The sequence below is a fragment of the Poecilia mexicana genome, unplaced genomic scaffold, assembly GCF_051168715.1.
Source record: "Poecilia mexicana isolate PSO_F unplaced genomic scaffold, ASM5116871v1 scaffold_2, whole genome shotgun sequence".
NCBI classification, from domain to species: Eukaryota; Metazoa; Chordata; class Actinopteri; order Cyprinodontiformes; family Poeciliidae; genus Poecilia; species Poecilia mexicana.
The window spans coordinates 38,069,516-38,076,830 of record NW_028263371.1 but is presented as its reverse complement, the minus strand read 5'-3'; the positions used below and the strand labels follow the sequence as shown (position 1 = coordinate 38,076,830).

Here is a 7,315-nt window from a genome sequence, read left to right as displayed (position 1 = left end):
TTGAAATATGACATATCTACACAAGGTAAAATGTGCACAAACAAACCCAGATACTTACTCACACCTTCACATATTTAATTAGACATTCATCAGAGAGAACTGCATTTTTCCGCAAAAAACATAACTAAGTCAAAGAAACATAATTAACCTAGAGAAACAATAACTAGAGACATAAACTAGAAGGACTGAGATAAGGTAAAACAGAGCAAGACTGATCTAATAAAGAGACTAAGGAATAAATAATAATAAACTGTGAGGATTTGAGTTTTTGTGTGTGTTTATTTTCTAGGTTTTGTTTCCGAGTCTTTGTGACGTCCTGTCTCTTCCCCCTTGATTGCTTCCCAGGTGTGTCTTGTCCCCTAATTACCTTCCCTGTGCATTTAAGTCCACCTGTGTCCTTTGTCTCTTGTTGGGTCCCTGTCTAATGTCATTTGTCGTACCAGTCTGTCTAAGCTGTCTTCCATGTTGTCAGTCAAATAAGTTGTTTTGTAGTTTAGTTAAAGTCGTCGCAGTAGAACATAAACCACTTCATGACAGTAGGACCTGACCAGTAGGGTGAGGAACGCAAGGAAAAGATACCGCAACATGGACCCAGCGCAACCACAGCCTGATGGGGGTTTAAACAAATTTTTATTACAAGTAAGACAACAACTAAACTATTTCTACTCTCACTCCGCCCTGGGATCGGGTAGGTGCTGCGGAGGAACTAAGAACAATTCTTGAGACAAATCTTTCACTTCTGGTTTCCCTTGGACTAATGGATATTTTTGAAGAGGTGAAGTGGAACAGGCAGGCTGCTTTTGCTCAAGTATTAAGTAGGCCCATTCCACACGTCACCATTTTTCAGAAGTTTGTTTGTCCCTCTCTGTCTTGAGCTCCGCCGTCTGTCTCAACTCCGTCCGCGCCTCCAGCCGCCGCTGTGCCCTCTCCACCAGCTGCCGTCCTGTTGGCTATGGGGTTCCAGGTGGCCAGGCTGGCCCCTGGTCGTCAGGCGGCAAGGCTGGTGGCATGGCCTGCCCCGGCTCTGTGAAAGAAAAAAAGCTCTTTAACATATTAGAGTTTTGGTCTAACGCAGGGGTGGGCAATCTTGGTCCTCGAGGGCTGGTGTCCTGCAACCCGACACCCTAGAAGAAATTACAAGTCAATTAAGCTCCAGTTCCTGCTGTCTGGATGTGCTACCCACACATTTCTTTAAGAAAGTCCTGCCTGTCGTTGCTAATGCTTCAGGTGTTTCCCCCCAGGCTTTGAAAACAGCAGTTATCAAACCACTGATAAAAAAACAATCTAGACAAATCATTACTGCAGAATTACAGGCCGATCTCCAACCTCCCATTCGTCAGCAAAATTATTGAAAAAGTAGTTTTTAAACAAATAACTTCCTAACAATCAACTGGCTTGAATCTTGCGTAAAGAACAGGGATTTCTTTGTTTCAATCGGAAACTTCTCATCAGGTCAAAGGTCACATGTGGGGTACCCCAAAGTTCAATCCTAGGACCACTTCTTTTCAATATTTATATGCTCCCACTGGCCCATCCAATTACTGAATAAATGCTTAGAACAGATCGATGTGTGAAAACTTTCTCCAGCTGAACAGAAACAAAACTTAAGTTATTATCTTTGGACCTAAAGAGGAGCGAACTAGAATCAATGCACAGCTTCAGTTATTACAACTAAAAACCAGCGATCAGGCCCGAAACCTGGGAGTAGTGATGGACTCTGACCTGAACCTTCAGAGCCACATTAAAACGGTCACAAAGTCAGCCTTCTATCACCTGAAGAACATCTCCGGGATTAGAGTGTGGGTTTTAATGTTTTTATCTATTTATTAATTTCTTTGTCTTCCTCTTTTTAATGATGTAAAGCCCCCCCGGAGAGGTGTGGGTGCCGTCCCCCCCTCAGATGCTAGGGAAAGGGGAGCGGGTACCATCACCCCCGGAGAGGTGCGGGTACCATCCCCATCTCTTAGAAGTGTAAAGGGGTGCGGGTGTCTTTTCCCCCTGGTTGAAAAGGGGTGTGTGCAGGTTTTAATGTTTTTATCTTTATTTTTTATTTATTTATTAACTTTTATTTATTAACTTATATATATATATGTATATATATATATATATATATATATATATATATTTTTTAAATCTCTCCCTTTCTTACTGAAACAGAGTCAATGTTACATGACTCTGTTTCTGTTTTGAATTAAGTAAAGCACTTTGAACTGCCTTGCTGCTGAAATGTGTTATACAAATAAAATTTAATTGATTGATTGATTCCCAGCTCCAGAGCTTCCCAAGTCTGAGCCTGTTGCGGTGGCGCCGCCCCCTGAGCCTGTTGCGGTGGCGCCGCCTCCCGAGTTTCCTGAGGCGCCGCATCCCAAGTTTCCCGTGGCGCCGCCTCCCGAATTTCCCGTGGCGCCGCCTCCCGAATTTCCCGTGGCGCCGCCTCCCGAATTTTCTGTGGCGCCGTCTCCCGGGTTTCCTGTGGCGCCGTCTCCCGGGTTTCCTGTGGCTCCGCCTCCAGAGTTTCCTGTGGCTCCGCCTCCAGAGCCTCTGCCTCCCTGTGCTCTGCCTCCGGAGCCTCTGCCTCCCTGTGCTCCGCCTCCCAAGCCTCTGCCGGCCCCAAGGGGCTCAGGCGCCACCTTCGTAGGCCCGAGCACCTCCTGCGCTCGGAGGAGGTGCGCAGGGAGAGGGAGAGCAACGCCCGCCGGACCTCCCACAACGGTCTGCCTCCTGTGTCTCCGCCCACTCTATTGGGCTGTTTTTGTTTTGGACTTTGAATCTATAAAGGAAAAGAAAATTTCACTATATATGGTAAAATTTTAGATACTCTTTACTGAAATTTTAGCTGCAGCCCATGTATTATAGAATGCAGGAAAATCATTAATTCTTTTGTAATTTTTAATTGATTCCATTTGTTTATTGAATAAATGTTCTAACAATCAGGCAGCGGCTGGGCATGTATTGGTAAAAATTTTAAGCACTGTTCAGTGTTTGACTCCTTCAACTAATTAAGTACATCCACTAAGTTTCTACATTGGAATCCGAGAGCATTATTTGTCTAAGGATAATGCAAAAAAAAAAAAAAGAGAGAAAAAAATAAAAGAACAAGGCTCCAAAACCCAAATTTCACGCATCAGCACTCAAATTCTTTTGTGTCTTCGGCTCTGTGATTGGCCGTTAGAAAGCATGGAGTAGGCGTTTGTATCTAAAAGTAGATTTGCCGAATGCTGGCTGTTTCCAAATTCTTTAATCCCTACACTTGGCCCGACAGTGAAAGCCTCACAGGGCATGTGTGCGTACAGAAGGACCTTGTGTGCGCACTAAATATATGGAGTAGATATCCAAACATGCCAAATCTTTAGCATCCTGTTCAGCAGACATACAGAGGGTTGCAAACTCGCACAGGAGACTGGGCATCACACACACACACAGACCTGTCCATCAAATACTTGGTCGTCATGGAAACAACCCAGTTCCAAACTAGTGCCAGGCGGGCGTGGTAATATAATGAAGGGCCAGACTGAGCCTTGCCTGCCTGCCTGCCTGGGGATGGGCTGCTTTACAGGCAACGACCGTCCTCATCCTTGTCTTTACCACTTAGACAGGATAGAACTGCAGGGAGAGGGAGTGTGGCACCGTATCAGCCGCTGGTACCAGAAATACACACAGGCACAGGACAAAGTTACAGTATATGCACTCGGTTACGTGCTCACGGCACTGCTGTGTGCTCTACTTCTTATTAAAATAGACAGGCTCAACTCTTTCTGCAATGTTTCTCTGGAGACGTTAAAGCAGCTTTAGAGAGGTTGACATGAGGCTTCCAGAGAGCTCAAGAAGATCTATCTTATCAGCAACATGCAGTCATTAAAGGTATTACATCCAGCTTACATCAGTCAGATACCAGGGAGATTACCAGCAGAGCAACGAAACAAAACAGATGTAGAACATGGAAGAAAGAAACGAATAGAAAGAGAGGACGCAGGCACCTTGAAACTTTATGTTCAGGGCGACAATGTAAATAAAGCTGCGGTATGTAACTTTTATAAAATATCTTTTCTACATATCTGTTAAAACTGTCACTTATATATATATATATATATATATATATATATATATATATATATATATATATATATATAAAATATGAGACCGACAATAAGCCTCCTTCGTCACTGACAGAAATATACTGTTCAGTTGAAAACAACCAAACAGAGCCAGCAGGATAGTTTTAATGCTGCCAATCATGCTCGTGTACATGCTGCTCAAATCCTCCCTCTTGCTCTCTAAAGTGTTACAGCTAGTTATGCACAGAGGAGAGTTCCATGAATACTCAGGCTAGTTAGCATCCAGTCTGCTGTTTTCCTGTAATAGTCAGTTGTTTCTCCAACATTAGCACATTGAGCAGCACATATATGAGCTTGATTGATAGGGCTAAGACCCTCCCCCTGGCTCTGATTGGTTATTTTTGACTGCAAACTGCGTATCACTGCAGATGGAAACAGTAGCACTGGAGAGCTCTCAATTTCTGCTTGACTTGCTAATTTTGCCAACTAAAAAACACTCAAAAAAGAGCAACTATTAAATTTTTTGTGAATTCTTCCAGTGCAGTCTTTAGAAAGCTCCTTCATGAAAGCATGTCTCTTGATTACTCTTTTCAAAAAGCAGCATGAGGCTCAAGGATTAAGCATAAACTTATTTAGGTGCTTCCTCCCTCACCTTTTGCATCTAAGCCAGTGGTTCTTAACCTTTTTTGAGTTACCGAACCCACCAGTTTCATATGCGCATTCACTGAACCCTTGTGATAGATAAAATATGATTTTTGTCCCCCCAAATTCAAGACATAGGGGTGACCCATCTAGTTGGGTCACCCCGAGATCACTAAGTCTTCTTAAAAGGTAGAGTCTCTGAGAACAGTTCTTCAAAATATAGTCAGTGTTTTCAGCAAAGTTGAGCAGGAACGACCCAAATTTTCCACAGTTTCGACAGGTTGGCCATCGAGAGAAACTGGAACCACTTTAAGGTCTTGTTTAGATCATTTAATTAGCTCTATATTCTTAAGAGAATGAACAATTTATAATAAATAATAAAGACTTTGCGGTATTCTGATTTAGTAATGTAATTATATTAGTTGTGTTACCACCCCCTCGCCACTAGAGGCAGTACCAACCCCGAAAGATGCGACTAAGGAGCAGATTTAGAAGTACACCGAAAGCTACAGAATTTGGTAAAAACGGTGAGTTTTGCTGAAGTAATTAATTAAAGACACAAGTTCAAATCCATGCTGATAGTGGAGCTCCTTCAATCAGTGCTCCTCCGCAGCTCTGATTGGCTAAGCAATGTAACGTGATCCTCTGTAGCAAGTGATGGCGAAGCGGGGCGTCAAAACGACTTTACATAGAGTGTCTTTACCTCCGCGGCAGAGGCTCCGCCGAACCCCTGGGGTTTGATCGAACCCAGGTTAAGAACCACTGATCTAAGTTAACATTTCTCTCTTTCTCTCTGCAACATCGTTACAGTTACATGCACATGGAGAATTATGCAAAATAGTCAACTACTAATGATTTTTAGGGCAGTCAACAATTTTTCTTCTTGAGGAGTTGGTAAAAAGACAAAACATTTGCTTTTTATTGCCCTGTTGTTGTAGACATAAGCCTCTGACACCACATGAAGCTCCACTGCTGCAAAAACCAATATAGCTTTGACAATGACCCAGTAATGATATAACTTTATCTCATACTATGCTGTTCAGACTCTCTGTCTACACTGATGAAAATCCACCTTCCACCATATGCTATACTGTTGAGCTAATGACATGCCCACCCACTCCTGCATTAAATTACACAATGATTAGACCAACAGGGAGCACTTAACGCAATTAAACTAAATCTGACAGAGTAAAAAATGTAATTAAAATGAGGCAGTGATGCTACAGTAAAAGCAACAAAAGGTTGTTGATGCGAGTTGTGGCCACCGGGGTAAATAGAATGGAGCATAAGTAATTTCACATTTTGAAAAACATATAAAGTAACACTAAGCTTGGATGACTACTTTTTCAAGAGTTGCACAAATGTGAGATGAGATTTATTTTTTTCTTTCTTTCTTTCTTTTTTTTTAACTCATTCTGCTTCTGCTTGGTAATGAGATTGAACACACATTGCAATCCATGCTAAAAAAAATCATAATTGCTGTTTCACAGAGTGTGAAGCCTGACAGGAATGCAGTGTGAGGTGGGGATATAAACTGCAAAGCACAGTCCTGAAGCACAGGAGACATGGGAAGCGCACTAAAAGGGACAAAAGGTGAGCAGAGGCAGTTTGCGTTGAGCCTGTGGGAGTGGAGATGCCATTTCCTAGGAAGTGACAGGTACAGTGTGAAGAGATCTCAGGCAAGCCTCCTGAGGTCAGCTGGGAAAACAGCAGCACAGATTAATATAGCATCTGCGAGTGACAGCGACTGGAGCTGCCCAAACACCCTGCGGATTAGAAAAATATATATCAGAGGAGAAGTTCAGCTTTTTATAAAGCAATGTTTAATCAGAATAGTATGATAAGAAGACATGGATTTGAAAAGCAGCTCAAAAAGTATTTAAAGCAATGTAAAAAAGAAAAAAAGAATAAAAAAGAAATCTGTAAAAATTGCTAAGAAATTCCACATGTGGAAATAAAATGAATTAAGTTAGAGTAAATCTTTAGTTATGGTTGCCCTCTTAAGCTAATGAGTGTAAAAAAAAAAGAATTTAAAATTTTTAGAATTTTTTTTCCCCCAGTTTCACAACATGTAAACCGGAGAAGACCACAAGGATTTCTTTGATGTGTGATATGCAATATTGGCAATTAAAGAACAAAAGAGTCCAGAACAACACAAAAATCACATCTTCTAACTATAAAATGCACAAACCGTAAACTTTCATTGCAATTTCTCTCGGCCAGATTTCTTTCTGTTTCATTCTGTTAGAAACACTGTTTATCGGTGCAAGAGAGAAACATTCGTAAGTATCCAAGGCTGAAAACTAATGTGCTTTTAGCAGCTCTGTCAAGTGCTAAGATGTTAAGTTTGTGTTATCTCTGCTCATATTTTCACAGCTAATCATTAGGGACAGCACAGACAGAAATATGGGCTTCATCATTGCTGCCCTTCCTTTGTTGAGATATTGCCATCTTAAGAAACAAGAGCGGGTCCCAAGTCCTGTTTTCTATATTTCCTGTAACAATCTCTGCTCTCACAGTCCCTCCCTCTTCTGCTGATTCAATTTCAAAAGTGATAGAAGAAGTCAAGGTGTTTACAGAAATCAAAGGTCCACAACTGAGAAACTGGGGTCTTTAAG

At 41.9% G+C, this 7,315-nt stretch overlaps 1 long non-coding RNA gene across 1 annotated transcript; it reads left to right on the top strand.

Moving 5' to 3' along the window:
* Window positions 1–555: 555 nt before the first annotated feature.
* On the top strand, window positions 556–2,933 carry LOC148160859 (uncharacterized). Its single transcript, XR_015766146.1, has 2 exons — window positions 556–639; window positions 2,270–2,933. It is a non-coding gene; the product is annotated as an uncharacterized LOC148160859 (long non-coding RNA).
* Window positions 2,934–7,315: the final 4,382 nt, after the last annotated feature.